We start from the raw sequence: 21,919 nt of genomic DNA on the forward strand, positions 1-21,919 counted from the left end.
GTGGGGCTGGGCTGCTCAGCGCTGCCTAATCGCCTTCTCCCCACCATAATTACCAGCGCTGAGCCGGGGACTCACCAACACACACCATTAAAGTCTGGGCCAGCCCAGTCTTCAGAAGCCCTCACACATCCAGCACTCAGCTATAGGCCCAGATACAGGCCTAAATAAGACCAACAGGCCCAACACTCGAGCAAACAGAGCACCTGTTCATGCCTGGGATGCCCTGCAGCACGGCATGTGGACTTGGCCCTGGTGCTGCTGCTGCTGCTGGGTTTGGAAAGAGTGAGGGGGTCGGCAGCTGTGCTGTTGTCCTCCTCCCCCTGCAGAGGAGGTGATGTGTTTATTTGGGCTGGGATGCTGCAGTGAGAAGCTGTGAGAGGTAACTATCTCCTTGTTGTGCCGCACAGAGTACCAGAGAATCCACCCTGCAGAGACAGAGCCCTTTGATATGTGACCACTTCAAAACCCACACATACAATGGGGGCAGTCAGTTGTGGAAATAGCCCAAGTTGATGTTTTGTGGGCAAGGTGACACAAATTTGCTTTGCTCAAAACCAGCCTGGCACATTATTTAATCCACCCCTGTTTATTTTCAGCAAAGCAAATTCAAAGCATATTCTGAGAGAGTCTTGCAATTTGAGAAAAGTCTTAAGTAGAAATACTCCCACTTTCAATTTTTGTTGTGCCCACAAGCTTCTTAAAATTTCAGACTATTGCAGCATTGGTGAGAGCATATGGGACAGGCCAGGTGAAACGCAGTGACCTGGCAAACAGTCCAAAGGCTGATGAGAGTCGGGTACACGTCAGAAGGCACTGGGTGTGCTGGCACAAACAGTGCCCAGAATGTGGATCAGACAGACACCCAGCACTCGTTAGCTTATTACTCTCTTATTAGGAACATTTTTGCCTTGCATGGATTGGCAGAGTCCCGCTAGCCACTCTCTTCACATGGCCCAGGCTCTGTCAGAGCTGATCAAAAGACATTTCTTCACATCTCCAGACGCCAGGGAAAAAAAGAGAAGAAAAGAGGGATAGAAGAAAAGAGCCAGAAGGGGGCATACTGCTCTCTCTTTACTCTGGTCTTTTGGTGAATGAAGACTTTTTCACAATGCCCTCTCCTTTTGCTTTATTTTTTTTTCATTCTTCTAATGGCAAAAAAAAAAAAAAAAAAGAAAGGAAAATGAAAAACCTGTATTTCACATCGCGTTTCGGCAAATAGTTTTTTGACCATATCAAAAACAATTGTCCCTCAGGTGAAGAATGTGCCTGCAGAATTACAACCATTCCAGGGGGTGGGGTGGGGGGGGGGTTGAGGTCTTCACAAATCTGAGTGGCTTCCAGGCAGCCAAGACCCCCTCGAAGTGCTAATGAAAAGTGTAACTTTAGCCTCCCAGCTGTACGTCTCAATCCATAATCCTTCCCCAAAAAACCTGACCGTAGAGCCGCCTACCACTCCCATGGCGTTCCCAGCCTGTGTGTGCCGGGTTGGGCCTGCACTGATTTATGTGGCAGTCCCGTGTCATACTGTCGACCTGAAAAGGATTTGCACTCCTATATTTACCAGGGTGGTCAGGGCAGCTCTCTGGAAAACACAGAAAGCCCAGTCCTTGGGCCTAACTCCCAGAGTTAGCTCTCTCTGTGCCAATAACATGGACATTTTGGACCTTACCAGAATCAGACGGAGGCTCCAGTGATTCCATAGTGGTGTGTTGCAGCAGTACAGAGGTGAGTGTTTGTATGGGCGTGTGTGTTTGTGGCCGTGTGTGTTTGTGTGTGTGTGTGTGTGTGTGTGTGTGTGTGTGCAGAACAACATACACTAGATGGAGTAGCACCTGGTACGTGAAAATGTGTCATGGTATATGTAGGATTGGTGGCTCAACCTGTCAAATGACAAGTGGCCCATGAACCCTGAAATGCAGAGGCAGTTAACACTTCAGCGTGTTTGTGTTGTTAAAAGTGTTTTATTTCCGTGATCTTTGCATGGCCATTTTCAGTAACTCTTTCGTAAAGGTTGCAGTAATTTGAAGATGATCTCTTGCGTGTATGATTCATTTTATATACATATCATGGTCATTTTCTATTTCAGGCTCAGTAAAGTGTTGGTAGCCTAGGCCAACTATACTACTGTGAACCACAAGATTAAAAATGCATTGATTTCCCATAGATTATTCTGGCACAGTTGAAAATGAAGATGCTAATTGGTAGAACCATAATTAATTGATGACGTGTACGTGTGTAAATTACAGATTTTCAAAGAGTTGAAATTCATGACAGAGAGAGTGAGGGAGAGAGAGAGAAAGAGAGATAGATAGAAAGAGGATAAAGAGAGAGAGAGAGAGAGAGAGAGAGAGAGCTTTCTTTCAGTAGGTCTGTCCATCACAGCATACATATTAAGCTATACTCACCAATACAGCGAGACTTGGGATCCTACAAGAGTTGAAAGGCTGAGTACGTGTGTAGGTGGGCTGTTGTGGATGGTGGTGGTGGTCCACTCTGCCACTGTGCATCCACTCCAGTCAAGTAAACTAGCCAAGGTGACCTCTAGACTGCTAGGTTGATACATCCTGTGGTTGCCTGTCTACGTAGTGTGGCAGTGGGAGCAGCGGGTGGTTGACGCAGCCTCCATGGAAGGGATCAGCTCATCCTACTTTATGTGTACGTGTGTGTACGAGTGTGTGTGTGTGTGTGTGTGTGTGTGTGTGTGTGTGTGTGTGTGTGCACTCATACCGCACACATACACACAAATGTGTCTTGTATGCATGTGCATTTGTGTGATATCCATGTGGTTAGTGCTAAACACCGTCTAGTACATTCATAGCAGGAAATGAAAGCATTACTGCTCGGAACATGCACCAACAGCCACCTTTTCCACCATAGTTTAAACTGGGAGGAATTAATATAGAGATACCGTTCCTTCAACATGCCTTGAAATTTGCGCTAGGACCTCTCGAGCAGAATTTCAAAGAAATGTGGGCATGACCTGAGAAAGACGTTGAAACCGATGCAAATACAGACAAAATGGCCGCTGTTGCTAAGCTAACAGGGGAAGAAGGAAGATGGAGCTGAAAGTCTTTGAACGCAGCACGTTCGTTTCACAATATTAAAGCGCACAACACACAGCATCATGAGTTTTCACTTCTGTCCAGTTTGTTTGAACCACTGAATATCCGTCCACTTGCTCTAGTACATTTTGATTCAGACAGATACGAGTCATAATATACAAGCGATTCACGCTCTACCGACATTACAAGTTTCGCTTAACATTAAAACGTGTAATTTATTATCACTACATTTTTTCAAGCATGAGACTGTTTTCAATTAACACCATTTAGAGAAAATTATGGAAAAAAATAGCAGCAAATACTTCAACAGACCTCAGCATTAGAATGAGTGACTACGTTGATATTTTCAGCCCCGAATTGCGAGTTATGAGATGAGTCAAATGTGACAGCTTCATATGAAAGCCTCTGCAGTTGAAAGTCTTCATAGCATGACAGTAGAAAAAAGACTTTTTTTCTCTCACCCACGTTAACTTTGGGGAAATCATGAGAGATAGACAAGACTGTTAACTTTCCCTCCCAGTATACTTTGGCACTGATGTCGGATTTTAAAGTCTAGATTATGGAGATGAATATTTTTTGGGGGGTTTTATGAGCAGCGTCTTCCATAATATTAAAAGTTTTTATTGCAAATTCTTAATAAAGAAAGAAAGAGTGAAAGAAAGAAAGAAATTAGTTTTAAATTCGAATTAATATTTAAATTTATATTTTATCTGTTTAATCCACGACTTTATATCAATTTTGTAATCAAATTGTGTCCGTTAAATGAAGTGTCACTGTGACATTACAGCAGATTTATTTAAAAAGTGATTGATATAAACACCATTTTCATTAACAAACAAATGTTTATTGTTCACACTTTTAATATGTTCAAAAAACTGATGTAAATGCAATAGAACATTTTGGGATGTGTTAGTGTCCTGATACGAAGGAGGGACTCTGCTGACGTTCAATGTCTGCTCTACATGAACAAACCAAAAACAGATGGTTGCTTTTCATTCCGCTAACAGAGAGAAGTTCCACATTTCAATCTGAGAGAAACATCTGATTTTACTCACAGTTTCTGATCAAAAACTCTGGTTCTCATTCATCATTGCATATTATTAGATTATGAGAGCCTCCAATCCTAGACAATGCCCCTTGAAGAAGTAAAAAGACTTGAAATAAAAGAATATTCTGCCAGCTAGATACCACCTTGAAATGTGGAGCTAATGAATTGCATTGTCTTTTGATGCCGCACATGAAGTTTTGCAATTGTACAAACAATTGAAAAGAATTACAAAGCAACTTACAAACAGATGGCTTCTTCAGCAAACAGCTAAATGAACACGAAGCAGGCCTAATCACTTACCGAATGTGCTTTCAAATACCATTTGTCTGACATAAGCTAGAAAAACTTTCACAATGCTCGCATAACTTCATTTTCTCCATCTGCTGAAAATAGGATGGAAATCATAATGTCCATTTGCAACTGTTTCTTTCTAGTAAAATTGTATTTGAGTACAAGAGGTCAAAGCCAAGTTCATGCAGACTAAATGAAAATGTGTTTTTTCCTCAAAACACCTGTTCTCGTTAATAGGGAGATTGTTGAATATAAATTTCAATTGAACAGAAGTTTTTACCGTTAATTATTTTAAAATGAGCCCTGGTATTCAATGTATCAATGTGCAAATTAATTTTTAAAATATATCAATAAAAACAATGAAAGTATATATTTATATTAAGAAATATTTAGCTTTTTATTGTCGTAATTTTTTATCAATATTTTTGACATGATTAATTTAAGTTTATGTTTGACAAAAAACTAAATTAAATAAAATGTAAAATACATACTCTGCAATAATAGCTTTAAATTACAGCAGCCCTATCACAAAATAATTATTATGTGTCTTTATTGAATTTAACAAATATTTTAAAACAAATCTGCAGTTTTGGACTACAACTTATTCTGAAATTAAAAGTTCACAATCAAACAACATTTGACTATTCACTTAAATACGTGTTCATCGTATTTTTATGTTTTCTTCAGGACATAAATGCCACGCAAAAAAATGCACAAAATAAAATTTCAAAATAAATATACGTCCTTCAGTAAAAGGGAGCAAAAAAATATAATTGTGTTTTGTTCTCTTTTGTTTTACAATGGATATTATGAACATTTTAGTATACATCTGAATATATCGCAATAGGACACAGAGATAGTATTGTGAACACAGTATGCATTCAGAGGGCTGCGTATATCACAGAGGCCCCACTTTCTTTTTTTCAAGTTAAATTAATTCACCTGAAGGTCCTGGTCACATATTTCTTTAAATGTACCTTAAATGAGCCTCGCCATAATTCTAGTGAATAAAAGGGACATGTCAGAAAGGTTTTTTAGCATGTTCTTCAAAGGCGCTCCAATTTCACACCATCAAATTAAAGCTCTCTTACATTTAAGTTTCATTGAGAGTAATATCCCTTCTTTTTCTGGCAATTTTTTTTACTTACGTCAATATAATTCAGGCAGTCCGGCATATGTCATTTTTTACTTAAATTAATCAAAATTACATATATTTTTAAATACATATTTCAGGTCTTAGGCATTTTGTTACATATTTAAATACTGCTCATCATTTTAGCCTACGTTTTTACCAGAATATAGATGGATTGACATTTTTTCGTCTCCACCTTTCTGCACCTTATAACATTCACTCTATGCAGTCATATCTGGGATGCACTTGAGTCATGTTTGTTATCTATCAGTGCTCTATTTTCACTGCTGATGTATATTTTCCGATGGAAATATGTTATCTATGGCATTACCTGTCCAGCCATCACGACACATCACACCATGACACCTGTCTGAGCTGATCGCTGCCACGCATTCTGGGAATGTATTTGCTGCACGTCACTCAATATTTGCCCGGATGACACACACATGATATGTGACCTGTGCACTTGTTACTGCCAGAGCTGAGGCCTTTTTGAGGGACTCTGACATGGAAGTTTTAAAGAGCGAGTGCAACTGAACAATGAGGGAATTCACATAATTTAAGCTGTCATTGATGCTGGAAAACATCTGACATTAACCATAGTGGAATTTCTGAAATTATACAAACTTGTATTTTCAGACTTTAGACATTTGCACTTGAGTGGGACCTTCAATCTCCCTCTCAGAAAAAATAAATGGGTCAGCATTATATAATCAGGAAGTTGACTGCCAAAGTCCTGCAGCTTGTTTATGGTGACATCTCATTGCTTGGTCGACGGGGTCCTACCAATGTGCGTCTTTATTAGTTGCACTGCTGGCGTGGGCAGGCACCCCCAGCCGCAGTGGTGACAGCCCTCATCCCCCCTCTGTGCCCCACCTCATACTAAGCCCTGGATTTGAAGCACAGACAGCTCAGGGCAGAACAAGTGCACCAGAGCACAGCGTAAGCAAAGCTTTGGTGTGTATCTTTCTTGGACAACAAGTACACCACACCTACTGCATGAAAACAACATGTCAAAGTTAATGCTTCATCTGCCATACAGTTCGGTTTAGCCAAGAATTTTTTTAAAAGATCAACAGTAGTGAGCAGGAACTTAGTTTGTTGTCCGTCAGCGTAAATCAAAGGCACTTTGGTCAGACAGATCATAGATTCCCCTCCATAAAAAATAGCAATCTTATATATATAAATGTTTATAAATATATATAAATGTATTTATATATATATTTATAAATATATATAAATGTTTATTGACTTTTTAAAACAACAACAACAACATCTAAAAATAAATGCATAGTGAAAGAGATTGTTGCTATTACCTTCAAATATGTGGGTTAAATTCTATTTTCCAAAAGGAATAATTTCCTCCCGGGGAGCACCAGGAGGTGCTGCAAAACAGTTAGCCTTTGAAAGCACAACACCAGCAAAAACAAACATGGCTGATGAAGGGGGGGGGGGGGGCAGGGCTGAAAGCAACGTACACTGGTTCAGAGATGTAATGCATCATTAACGTTGCGGGAGCTTTTCCAGCCCGGAGCATCGATATTAAAAAAGATCTCCCTACATGCCCTCCTACCTGGGGCTCAGAGAGGAGACGCACCCCGCTATGACCCAAGCTGAAAAATTCACAGTCATGTCAGAAAAACTGTAGCGCCGTTGTTAGCATGGTAGCAATGCTAAGCATCCCACAATGCAACATGCTTGTAAAGCTGGCATGTAAACACAGGCCAACTGTGTTGTTAAATTTATGTCACAGCTTTTGCACAAGAAAAACATTAATTCATCAAATTTTCAAACGATTACCTGTACTGATATTTCAAAAAAGTTATTTAAACATTTTACAAAACTGCAAAGTTGAACACAGTTACAGGCGATCTCCGTGTCAGTCCATATTATCATAAGACACTCGAGATAGGCAGTAGATAGATCAGTAGGAGAGGTGGAGAAAATAAATGGTCAAGCTGCGAAGAGTGGATTGATGGGCAACAGTAAAACAGGGTGAAGGGCTAGCAGAAAAGTGTTAAACTGAAAGACGAAGAGAGGCCAACTTGTCCTCCTTCATCCTTGTCTGAAGTGCTAAACCTCACCCTGACTTTGTAACGCTGAGGCCTGTGAGTCACAACTGTGAATATGTAATGTTATTTAAACCCAATCTGTCACCAAATGGAGCGAAAAGAAATACTTGCCAAAAGCACATATGTAACATCACCACTTATGAGACACTCACACACACACACACACACACACACACACACACACACACACACACACACACACACACACACACACACACACACACACACACACACACACGTTTGCCTATCCCCATTTAGCAAAATCTCCAATTAATAAAAAGTGAATTCATGGAGTTGTCATTACCACTAGCTCTATCAAAGGTCAGTATAGACATTAAGGAGTAAGTGACAGAAGTATCAACACTATCATGTGACTTAGTATGACCCAATTATGTGAAATAATTAGTTCCCATAACTGCCAGGTCATTTCAGATGGTAATGAGAAAAAAAATAAACATATTTTCTTGATGTGAATAAAAATACAGTAATGACTAATTTCTCAGCGACGGGCATCACGACATCCCTCTTGGGGTCTAAGTCGTGTGACCCAGTTTTGCCTTTTGAACAAACCAGAAACATTGCTAATTTTGACAGCTCAATTCACGAGTACCCAACCCTTGGCAAGTATGCCACCTTCTGCAGCAAATTTTGAAGATGGTGACAGACAAGGAACACTGGCATGTTGGTGCCCTGATGGTGCCCAGGTGGTGCTCATGGTACTGTAAATACATGCTGCCACATGCCCATAATGGATGGATGGATGTTGCTTTGGGGGGAGAGCATAGACCGTCCAGAAAAGTTAGTTTATCAAGCTGTTTCTGGCAACACTGAAATACTTGGTTAAGAGACTTGTCTTCCTTTCAAAAATCCCATCTAAGTTAAAGTGCTCAATGTGCAGCAAACAGCCCCTTGTCAGTGTTATATTTCCATTTCAAAAGCATTATAGGACTCTTACTTATGAGCGGATGTTCCCGTTTGTACACTGTGGAGCAAAGAAAGTAAGAACAACTGATGATGAATGATGTCGGACTTGTTTCCAGCAAAATGCTTTACTGGTTCCGACTTCTTAGGATTTCCTGCTTTTAAAAAAAGGAAGAAAAAAAAAGAATATTGGTCGAACGGAACAAGCAATTTATGGACATGATTTGCGGTTCTGGGAAGTTGTGATAGCTGTTTTACCTATTTCCTTGTGTTTCGTAGAGTAAACCTTTAATTGACAAACTGAAAAAAATGAACTGCACATGAATCAGCAATGAAAATAATACATAGTTGCAGCCCTATTTCAATCCTGAACCATGTATCGCATTAAAATCGCATTACACGGTAATCTGAATAGAAACTAGCAGGTATGGCTATCGGTTCAATAAACTGCAGTGAAAAGTACAAGCATTCTCTCTTAAGGCCGTTTCAGACGGTAGGCGACATTCCGCTCGCGTTGTCGCCTGGCACCGCGGCTTCACTTTGCGCTCCCCGTGTGAAGTGACGGGCGGACGAGCGCGATTGTGATTTTTCAACCGCCGCGACAAAAAGATAAACAGTTCTCAACTTTTCCAACGGCTCCTACGAGCGCGCGCAAGCGTTCGACGAGCACGGAAGCGACAGTTCCACGGGAGTGCGCCCGCTTGTCGTGTCGCCTGACAGAATGCCGCGCCTTCTCTCTCCCCGCTCGCCTCTCCATTGACAATGCATTGCCAGGGGCGACAAACGCGTTCCGTCTGAAACGGCCTTTAGGCGTAATTAGAGACTCAACAATATAATAAAGTACAAGTAAGTGAAAATTGTACTTAAGTACAGCAATGATACTATGAATGATACCTCATGTATGTGTGTTACTCTGCTGTCATTTTAGTGCAATAGCACAATTTTCACATCAATGCATGTTTTGTATCAAGGTTTTGATGCAATACGATGCAATAAGGGTGCTCTAACAGACTGACTCAAACCTACCATCCCAGATAACACCATGCACTGGAAATGTTCCATTTCTTTTTCTTTAGATATGTTGTTATTTTTTATTGTTTTTAGAAAGAGAGTTCTCCATCATTTGGATATTTGTTGTGGTTTTTATGTCAGCGTAAGAAGCAATCCAGGCAAGTTTGTGATATTATATCACTGACACTACTGAGGAAACGGAGAGCCCTTAAAACCTGCACAATTGGTTTGACTATCTTTGTGAAGGTCAAAGGACTCTGTTCAATTACTTTACGTCAGTTTGTTTAAATCAGCAGGTCTGTGGTATAATGGAATGGACTAACCTAAGTACACTAGGGATTTATCATCCAGGCAAATGAATTCAAATCGCTGAGCGAAGCGCTATTTGCAACCTCGGGCCACGTTAAGAACCCAATCAACATGGCCGCTGGGCTTTAAAGAATAATAAGAATCCAAAAGGGAAAATTACATATATCACAAAAAGTGAAACTGGCAAAGAAAGAATGCATGGGTGTGCATGTGGGAGTGGGCTGCTCTATAAAGACATATGCTGATTACTCAGTTTGGGGAGGCCTGGTAGAGGAGCATGGCAGTGAAACGTGTAAAGAGATTGAGACTTAAAGAGCAGCCCTCACACCCTCATGGCCAGTCACTCTGAGCATGAAGCCATAAAGACGTGAAGCGGAAAGTTGCCTTCACTCTATTTTACACAACAAGAGAACCTGGGCGGCCCAGGGTGGCAGCATAATATTAAACCCCCACTTCCAGTCAAGGGGCTTTCTCATTTTGTTCAGGCCTGCGACTCGGCAGGGCTCACAAAATACCCAACATGGACCGGATTTAATTCTGTCACTGCTACTGTGAAGAGTTACCAAGTTACCACCATACAAAATGTATTTTGATGGTGTTCTAAACATGCTCTTTGCATACGTCAGATGTGCTGCGTTCAAGCTCCCAAAGATGAGGGGAAATTTGTGTCACTCTGGGCTGACATTGACATGCTTGTAGACAGGTCTGCCTGTCTACAAGCATCCCTGTGTGACGTTGTGTCGGCGCCCTGTGTGGCAGGTGGAGACAGAGGCCTGCGTCTGTGTGGGGAGACGCGCCATGGGGCCGTATACTGCCAATGTCATGACAGCAAGACCGGCCCAGAGAGCAGCAACTGCACCCCAAGCCTTCCACCTATAAACAGGGACAGATCACTGGACTTAGGCAACGCCCACACAGCCTTCTGCCACACTCCGTTTTATAGGTTTGATGTTGAATCAGCAGAGCAACTGACACCTATGTGATGGTGCTCATCAACCACGTCATGTTGTTATGTATCTTCAAAGTTGACTTTGATGTCAGTAAACAGCAAATAGAGTTGGTTCAGAAAGTGATGAACAACATTTTTTTACCAAAAAATGGTAGTGGGACCTGTGCAATACTCAAATCTAAGATTGTATCTTATTAACGTGGAAGCATTACGGGTGGACTCACTTTCAAGGAAAGGTTTTTTTTTTGGGTACTTACAAATATTTTCTTTATTGTTACATAAAACAACTTTCACAGCTTTGTGTGGTATTTTATTGCTGTGACTGCATTTGAGCATAAGGTTTCATCAGAGATTTGTTTGGATGTGTTTTTCCATGGGCTTCGACTGACTACTGATTTAGAGAAGAAACAGACGGACCAGAAAGAGTCAACTATGTGCTCTTTTTATCTTTTTTTCCTTTAATCACATGTCTATAAATATTGGCTGGAACAACCTTTCCTCAGTGGGCTTCAGGTACTTTTGTTCAGCGCGAGTGCTCATTACGATTGAGCTTGATTTGAAAGATGCCCTTTTTAAACCAACTTTTTTTCCATTTATAACTGGGCAAACCTAAATATATATATATATATATATATATATATATATATATATATATATATATATATATATATATATATATATAGACATATATTTGTTTTTATCTGGAGATAAAAACTACAGTGTTACTGACTCTTAATTGAAGCTTATCGCTTAATTATGCATACCTTTGGCAGTACACTCCGTACTGAGGCGACGTCTGTTTGCATTGAGATTATGTTTCATTCCCGACAACGGAGGGCATCTGGTTCTACCCAAGCTGAGCCATATGTGTCCCCCTCTGATCATGTTTGGCCAATGCATCCTACGTGTGTTTTCCCTAAGCCTCCTCTCGCCTCCTGACCTCTCACCCATGGCTCTTTCTCTTTCGCTTTGTTGTGCAGGTCAGAGTCCACGCAACCCGCGCCCGCACAGCCACAGCATGGCCACGTTTTGGTATGCAGATGCACAGACAGACAGACACACAGGTAAAGCCCCCTGTCCAGGTGCACCCCACGGTGAAACTGACCCGTTTAGATTCACCTCGCAGCTCTGGGGTCAGCCTTAGGGCCCAGCAGGCTCCAGCCACAGGTCAGAGAGGTGCCTCTACATCCCAGAGATGAGACTCCATGACTGGCATGAGGAGGAGTGTTTGATGTGGCGGCCCTGAGCTGGGGCTATATGTTACCAACGTTACTGTGCTTTTAATTAGCTCCAGCAGCTGCTACTTCCTGGTTGACAGGCCCTGGCAAACTCCTCCGCTGTCTCTCCTGTAATCTCTTACAGGTGACCGTCAGTTGCGTGTCAGCTCGCTGTGTATAGTGACAGGCTGGTGTGTTCTTCTTTAAGTCGGGTGTTAGAGCTTAAGAAAAGCAACGCCGCTGTTTACCAAAGCTAATTAACTCTGAAGTGACTGTAGACGAGAGAGGAAAAAACTCTCAGTGCTATAATGACCACAGCATGTTTCCAAATATGTTATGCAAATATGTCTCCAAGTGCCAATCTCATGCCCATTGTTGTTTTTTTTACAAGTTTCACGTGTGTTTTTCTGAGGATGCAATCATGGTTAAAAAGACAGTAAAGTTGTCTTGGTGACAGTAAAAGTGCCACTCTGGATTCTTTATCTGGATTTCCAGCAGGCACAAATACATCTTAACCGCTGGAAATTGCCCTCTGAGGACTGAAGGCTAGAAATTGGTTTTAAGATTAGATGAGCACACCTCGTTCCCTGCTTTACTCTTTGTCACACCCAAGTTGGTGGATTTTTCCTTAAAACCACGGCGGGCCCGAGATGAAATACAGGAGACTTCACAGCTGGCTATGGCATACTAATACCATGGACTCATTAAATTAATGGGGGTTAGATTCCCCTTTACTGAATGTGCGCTGATGCCCTTTGAGTTTGCCGGGGCTAGAGGCTGCAGCACTTTGAAAAGCCCTGACCGGCATATTGAACGTGTTTTAATAGAACCCTTTTGAGACTCCTGGTAGGATGCGCACTAACTCTTTGCCTTTAAGTTCCCGCACCTCTCCGTGTGATCTCGTCAGATAGCCACTCTATCCTTTTGGATTCAGGCCCTGGAGAGGGGGGGGAGGGGACCGCGTATAGCGCTAAATGAGGCCAGAGGTGTCCATTCCTCAGCAGAGGCCATTCTTTCCTGGAGATGTGAATCTTTGAGACATGGTGCTGAGAAAAAGCTTTGATGTGGAAAGGTGCCCCGGCGTAGGACTGAAACAGGAGGCTTTACTAGGCCTTTACGCGCAGAGGGATTCCCTTCAGGGAGGAGAGAGAATCTGGCCTCTCATTGGAAAAGCTCCACACTGTTTTGATTGAATTTCACTTTTCTGCTATTCACGGAAGCCACCGAGGCCGCACCGTAAAATAAATTGATTCCCGCGTATATGGCCATTATGATTGCCTTTGCCCATTTCATCATGTGAAGACACCACTCCATAATATAGGCAAGCCGCAAGGAACATAGGGGATCCAGTTAAGAGGTATTTTTATTGCCAAAGGTAGCGATAGCTGAATTTCAAGGTGTAAAAGGGTGCAAAGCAAAATATATTGTTTTAAATGGCAATAATACTGAATAACTCTTAATATAATGGGAGGGATAGAATATTAATCTTTGAGTTTTGCATATTTGCCCTAAAGCAAAAAAGATGAATTGATAGGAAAAGAAAAGCGGGGAAATTTGCATGACAAAAAACGTCCCTTTAGACTACTAATACATCACCCTTATGGTTATCGGAACCAGATGTTGAGATAGGGACAATACCCCCTCAATGAAATTAACCAATTAAGCCGTGAATATTTTTTTTAGCTTTTAATGATTTTAATATTGATACATGGTAGATAGGTAACAGCGAGTCAGAAACCTTTCTTTCTCTCTGCCCTGAGCTCAAAGGGCATTATGATAGAATGATAATCCTACTTTCGCTTCTGCTTTGTCATCTTGCCGGCACACCGCCAAACAGAAAAACATCACTGACAATGATGAGATTATACACAGTCAGGAATGAGGTAGCAGGGCTCATCCCGGTGGGTCGAAATACCCTTTAAATGACAAGTGGCTGGCATCCACAGACATATACTGACAATATACAAGACAATGGGTCTCTAGCTGTTGAATATAGTGAATAAACAGAAATCCAGTTGAGCTAAAAAAAAAAAATTGGCTGACTCAGGTGCGCAGCAGAGGAATAATCCCATTTCTCGCCCCTATCTATCTATCTATCTCTCTCTCTCTGCATCTCTACCTTAGCCTTTTGTTTGTGACAAAACAGCACCATATGCCTCTCACAGAAATCCATGTTGGGCAATCATTTGATTTTCAGAGCTAGTTTTGACAGTAATGATTTCATAAAGCCTTTGATTTGAGCCCAATCACCATGGCTGCAACATCGCTGGGTACCACTCCTCATTAGTGATTCCATAAGCAGAGAGCAATGCACTGCTGTAGCGAGCTGATACTTACATGCCTCCCACCCTAAAGTGTGCTGGTAATTTATTCTCTCCGCGGTGCTCATCACCCTTCCTGATGCAACTCACACAGTGACAAGAATCCATCTATGTCGTACCTTGCAACAAAGTGGGAGGAGGGGTACGGTGGGGGGGTGGTTAGTGTTTTGCTTTAATAATCAGAATTGAAAGTAGAGTTACTGGGCAGGTTTAGAGCACCTTCATGCCATATGACTATAGAACATCCTGGGAACATTAAAATTTGAAAAAAAGGTATAAAAAAAAACAATTCACGGCCTGGGATTTTTATCCTACATAAGCTATCTTTTCCCCTCCAAACGTTTTTCTCAGAGAATGGCTTAAGCACTTCAAAGTTAAGTACTATATAGAGAGTATGATTTATTTGCCGGTTCATATTGTCCAGCTTCAATAACCAAAAGCTAGCCAAAGACACACTGTGGGCTGTTTTCAGCTTCAGAGAAGAGAAAGAATTTGGCTCGAGCTTAGGCCGCCCATCCCCATCAAGAGATGGTTCTCTCTTTTTCAACTTATGGTAGTCTTAGCGCATTGGCGTGGTGACTATGTGCTTCACAGGTGGGAGTCTGCCTCTGTCAAATAAGCCAGTTCACTAAGGACGGGATTTGCCGCTGTTATTTTTCTATTAGGGAAGAATTATGCTAAGCCTTCAGAGGCCATCTTTGTGTTGCTATGGCAGCCCATATTTCCTACCGGGTTGAGACCTTGAATGACTACAGTGCAAAGCCAAGTAGCCCCAAAACCCTTTGAGGATTAGAACCAGGGTCTCTTAGTTATGCAAAACACCTCTGATATGACTGAACCTTGAATAGTTGAATGACAAAGTTTATTGAGATCGCCCCTCTTTTCATGTGATTATTGTCATGTGATTATTCCCAATCACATTGCATGGCTTCAAACGCAGCCTTTCAAACGGCTATTGTTTGGGACGGCACTGGGAGCTTTCTTTTCTTGAATGCTCACAAACCTCATATCTTTGACTATTATTTCAGTGAGGACACGAAAGCCTAGTTCATGGTGGTAGAAATGTAATACAAGCAGAAATACAGTAGGCTTATAATGCATTACTTTTGAGAGCAGAGCTGCGTCTATTGATTCTTTTTAAGGGATCTGTTGATATCCTAAATTAATCGATAGTTTGATTGATAAAGTGACAGAAATGTTCAAATAATGCCCATCTCAAGTTTGTATCAGTCACAATTTCATCTTCAAATTGCTTGTTTTGTCTGACCAAAAGTCTAAAAACCTTTTGTTTGAAATGATAGGAACAGAAAATACCAGCCAATAGGCCTACTAAGAAATCAACATGTCAGCAGCGAATGTTTTGTATTTTGTCAACTAGCCTATAATGATTATTTGTTTATCAAAATTGATAATTTTCTCCAATGTCATCTCAGATGTATTGATAACAAACATGAGAACACATGCTGTTCATTCTAAGTATAGCTGGATATGCAGTTTGAGCCTAAACCCGTGAGCTGCTATCCATGGATTGAGCCAGAGATAACCTTTGGTCATCATTCTTTAATACAGATGAAGGAATTTACCTCACATAGCTCCCACAATGCTTTTCATCTTACCGCAGGGTGTTGGGGGTTCTTGGGCTTCTGTAACCATCAAACACTGTTTACCTTACAGTTTACCAAAAGGCAATGCTGCGAATGGCAGGTCAAATTCCACATGCAGCCGAATCAATAGCAATGCTTTTTCCTCTTTAGATTTTGTCATAATGTTCCCAACTGTTTTCACACCCAGCCATCAAAGCCTCACCTCTATTCGGAGACATGTATAGACAGCTACTCAACGCTGACACAGAGATGAGGCTTTGAAAGTATGAGATTGACACTATTGTGGTCACAAAGCACAACAGGAAACTACTTTGAAGGAGGAAAGTGCTTTGAGTATCGGATTTCACTTTGGTAGTAGTGGCCGGAGACGAGCTCAAGCATTTAGACGTGTTGAATTGCTGAACATTAAACAACAAAAGCCAGTCGTGTGCACTGTATACCTACGCCACATCCTTGAGTGTGTCCAAAACAGATATAATGTGGGAAGTTTTTCTTTATGTGTCGGCTCTAACTTGTGTATCTTGGGAGGGGTGCAGTCGTGTGATGCAAAAAAAAGTTGAGCACTTCAATTTTCCACTTTTTCAAAATAAAGTGCTGCTATCAGAGCCGTGTGTGTAGTTGGCAGTCTGAGAATTGATCACTCTCAATCCCAAGCTGCCACCTTGTCAACTGCCAGGTCTGCAGATGATGACACATTTCCTGACAGTGCCTCGTCAATGACTGTGCTTGGACTGAAATCCCCAGCCATGTTTGCTCGCACGCCAAAGTGATATCTATCATCTTATTTTTGACAATATTCATCACACTCATCTCTCAATCTAATTGGTCTTTGAAGCCCACTGTAAACCAAAGGCTGCTAATCTTAGTGTTTGCGTTTGAACAGTAGTGCTTGCCAAGGAACACTTCTCGGAGTCTTTGAGCCCTAGCTGTGTTCAGCGAAGTTAGAAAAACATGACAGTCACATTTTAGGTGCTCTGATGTCACAGAGTCTTTCTGGCTTAAAAGTTCACTCAATTTGAGGTTTTGGTCTACTTTGATGTGGGGTCTCTAGCGATGTGATTTTAGCATGCTATCTGCCTCTGCTGTTCTCTGTCACCCACTCCAGCAAAGAGTGACATGGGAGCTGCCAGAGCTGAGCCTTTTATTCCTGGTGACTACAAATTAAAGATACGGGGGAGGTAAATTCAGGCAGCACCATGACAAGTAGAGTGTGCAAACTTCTGCCAGTATTTACTCCTGTAGGAGAGACTTAACTTACAACACTGAAAAAAGTAGATTTCTCTATTGGCATCAATCATACATATTTTGTTTACAGGGAGAAAAAGACGTTTTTTTTTTACGACTGATAAAGGGGGCCTCTTCGTATTCAAATGACATGCAAAACAAAGATATCAGGCACAGTATTAACCTACTGATGCATCTGTTGATTCATTTTAGGCTACAAGAACAAGCTCACGTGCTCTTTTGAACCAGGAACGAAACCCCGGGAAAACATGCAGGGAGAGTTTATTTATGACTCGCTCATTTGCGTTTTAAACATCAACCCCAAAAGCAACTTACGAATCATTTCCTGCTCATTATGCAACACATACCTTATCTGAATGTGAGATTGTGAAGTTGCTGATCTGTGATGGAGGGGGAGAAAACGCTGTGCGATAAAGATCTAGTAGGCCTAATCTTGTTTTCTGCTTTTGACTGCGAGAGGAGATCCTCCGCCCCCCTGCGATGCGTCGCTCACCTGAAGAAGTAACCGAAGCACCGCATGACTCCTCCGCCGCTCGCATCTCCGTGTCCTGACAATTGGGATTTAGGAAGGATTAAAGTCGAATTTTTCAATTTAGCGCCGGAATTTACCTGGCTGTGCCAAAGTAATTACCCGCCCCTTCTGGGAAAAATGCCATTATGGAAACAGTGAAACGCACCTAAGGAAGGGGGAGATATAAAGGGATCTAAGACGAATAAATGGTAATTCTTGGACGGTAGTAAAAGCAATTAAAAAGTAATCGCAGCAGCAGGGACCCTTCAGTTACTGCCTTAATGGTCAATGGAACGACACAAAATAAGGCATTGCTCCAAAACGGGATGGAGAAAAAAATAATCTTTATTTTTCTTTTTTTCTTTCTTTTGCCTTTCTTTAATGTGGAACAGATTTGGGTTATAAGGAAAACAACGAAGTTATCTGAATCTGAATTATCTATCGTGAATATACAGGTTGCGTCACTATCTGGTTTATTTGACAGTAAACAGATATATTACAAATTCTGTATAATCAGTTAAAAACAATGACAAGGATATATATATATTACAATTAAATTAAATAAAACAAGGTATAAAGGCCAAAACCCAGTTTTGACTCATCACGTGGCCTTGGGTCTAGTCTGCCTAAACACAGTGTGGCCTACCATATAAATGTAGGTTATATAACTTAGGTTATACTTAACCGTACTAACGTAACTTAGTCCTGCTTTCGGTTGTCTGTGTGATGCGTTCAGGTGCATGTCAAGAGTTGTTTTCACAAAAATGCCTGAACCCAATCATTTGGAGGGTGATCATGCCTATGATTCCCATTACTGTCCAGTCATGCTGTGGTTGTTAAAATAACATACACCATTACACAGTCAAACACACGTGGCCTACTGAAGTTAGCTGTGGTCTGGGGAGCACACTTTTCCAACCTTTCTCATTAAGCCTATACTTGCTCGAGTAAAGTGTTCTCTTTTGGAAGAATTGGTTTCATGAAAGTGATTCAAATAGGTGTAAATAAGGAAAGATGTTGTTGCTCTTTTTAAATGAAATCATGTTTCATGCTCTCTGTGCAGTTTTGGCTGCTTTGGTTTTGTGGCAGATTGCACCAGTGCTCATTTACGTTGCCTTTCATTGGCAGGACGAGACAGAGGCCCTCTGTGGGTATATCCCATGTAAACAAGGCACTGTGCATTGTGTAAATTAGGTGGATTAGCCCCTGCTTTTGTCGGACATGGTGTGTACACAAGGACACTGATTCAGCTCTCCTAAAGCCATTTTGGCCCTCACAACTTTAAGGAAGTATTATACACTCTCGAACCTTCAGCCGTAGACGATCTAAAGGGGGACTCCTTTTCAAGTGTCACAGCATTCATCTTTGTGATAGCGCAGGTTTTGTTTGACAAAAAGCAAAAAAAATAAAAACAACAACACCGAATTCAGTCGGAGAATCCCCGACATTTAACAAATATAAAAAATTAAATAAAACTTTCTGATGATTTATTAAACATAGCCTATCATATAGGCCTACTGTATTTCTTAAAAGGCTAAATATCCCATAGTGAACCACATCAGTGCAGACCTTTTATTATCGACTCAAAAATAATTTACACGCCTGAACGATTGATGTGAGAGATGAAGTCCATCAAGAAATGGGACAAACATCCACAGCACACACACACACACACACACACACACACACACACACACACACACACACACACACACCCCACACACACACACAAACATACAAACACACTCACTATCTCATAGCCCCCCGCCGCGTGCGCACATGAGTACGTTTACTGTATTTCGAGGTGCAAATATAAACATTTGCGCAGATTTCTTAATAATTCCATAATTTGTACCAATTAAGAAAGATAATTTGATTTGAATGGCTGCTCCATTAACTGTTGCAAATCAAAACGTCCCCAGAATGTGTTTTATCTTTATATCATTTAGGCTATCACGTTACAAATCGTCCAGATCATTGAAAAGAGGATGTGCGGCTCACGGTCACTTCTCTCACTCATTCCTGGATCTGTAAGGAATTTCTATCCTATTTGTTTATTTATATGGTGCAAACTTTGAGAATATGAAATAAATACAGTTCCGTATTTTTTCTCTCTCACACACAATATTCGAACACTTTAATTTACTCTCTTAACTTGCTGGTGCTTCAAGTACAATATACAAATCTAGCAGTGAAGAGAAAGACACATGAATCTCATCGGACACCAGCTAATGTAGAATAGGTTAATAGCCTATCGAACATCACAACCCCTTTTTCTTTATCATTTAGGTAGGCTATAAAAAAAAAGGTGATTGGAAAATGTATTTTTATTTAATAAAAAAGCTTTGTAACGGATGAGAAGGCCTGCAGGCCCACAGGTGAAATGTTCAACACTATTCATGCACCTGTAGCATCGAGGATTTTGTTGATTTTGCTTCCGGTAAAGTGTAGAGATTAAAATATTTTTCATACAAAACAGAGTTTTTGTGAAACGGCATCCCTTATGTCAGCTTATTTTGTTTGGGGGTTTCTTTTAATTAATATTTCTTTATAGCATTTTGCTTTCATGTTATTAAAAACCGACATTTGCACAATATAATCTAAAAAAAAATAGGCTACCCTATAGGGCACTGAATTGTGACATCACAGTCCGTTAGATATCGTTTGTGCTTTTTGGTTTAGCAGATTATACTGAACCATTGTTACACACAGGGGAAAACAACTTGCATGTAGCCTCATCCACTTCATCCTAACTGCAATTTCTCGACTCTGAGAAAATCGCCTATTTTTCAGTGTGACATAATTGTTCAAGGGAATACAATATAAAAGTCATGTTTGATCAAACTAACATTAAGGCATTAAGCTCCATTGTCGCTTTGATGGGGTTTGATTATGTATTTATTGAATACTAACGTGTGGAAAAAATAGTATTTATTTTATGCTAAAAATTGTCTAGAAACCAACGCTGACTGACTTCAATTCTGCTTGATATGAAGTGACTTTGCATCTTTGTGTCTGTTGGTGAGGAAAGCGGATTTGACTTCTAAAGAGGATTTTCAGCGTGTGGTGTTAACCTTTTCAAACACGACAACATTTCAGCGGGTCATCACGGTTTCTGCTATTATTTTTTTATTATTTTTCTCATTTTTAATAAAAAAGAAAACGCGTTTTTAGTTTTTCAGAGTGAAGACCCTAAAGTCCATCTTTTTCGTGGAGGAACGACATTTGCAAAAATTGCGTTTGTAGCTTTTATTTAAAACAGCAAAGCAAAATAAAAAATAAAAATGTATGTCCATGAAACCCTTTGTTATAAGGAGTTCTGAGCAGCCTTTGGTGGAAACTGATTTAATATGTGCAGAGATAGTTATTAAATGTAAAGCTGACCCCTTTCTTTACATGTGGTAGAGCTTTTTAATTATACAATAGTTCCTCACTTTCTGGGCCTCTGATATATTGATACTCCTGCAGCAGCAATCAGGGGAAATCATAGTAATTCCACAACTACTTCAAACGCCTCATGAGGCACTGGTGCAAAAAAAAGAGAAAGAAAAGTGGGTGGGTGGATGGGAGGGACGACAACACTTTGTATCTTTGCAGACCTAAAACCCAGTTTCTACTGTAAATAGTGTAAATATATTTGTTTTCATCCCACCAGGGTCCAGTTAAGATTTCCATGCCCATCCCTTTGTGAAAACATGTGACCAGGAGAAGATGACCCACAAAACTCTTCAGGATTGGAGAGACTCATCTTTGCCTCCCCTCTGAAAACGGAGGTAAGAGAAGTACCATTGAGAAGTACAGTATATGACAGAAGTCATGTAAGAATGAATTATTTACCAGCTGAACATTTTGATCTAGACATGTGGAAGCTGTGGGAAACCCATAGACAGCCATGCATGAGGAATCATTTCATTCAGTATTCTGCAACATTGTTAGAGAAACTGTATGTATTTAACCCTTGGAGTGCACCGAGGACAGCTCATTTCCTGCTTATCACTTAAATGGATACTTTATTTAAAAAACAGTGTCATTAAATTCATTAGTGTGGTGAATAGTTATTTTTACATGTGTAATTTTACAGTATACAGTATGTCCATGGAGCTAATTGTGCCTAATTGTTTGTGTCAGGGTGTGTGTGCGCTCGTCACAGTTGTTTTTTTCCTCTGTGCTTCCATGTGCCCATGTGCAAACGCAAGTGTGTGTGCCCGTTACTCTGTGCCTGTCTG

This window comes from Ammodytes marinus (assembly GCF_949987685.1).
Source record: "Ammodytes marinus genome assembly, chromosome: 10".
NCBI lineage: Eukaryota > Metazoa > Chordata > Actinopteri > Uranoscopiformes > Ammodytidae > Ammodytes > Ammodytes marinus.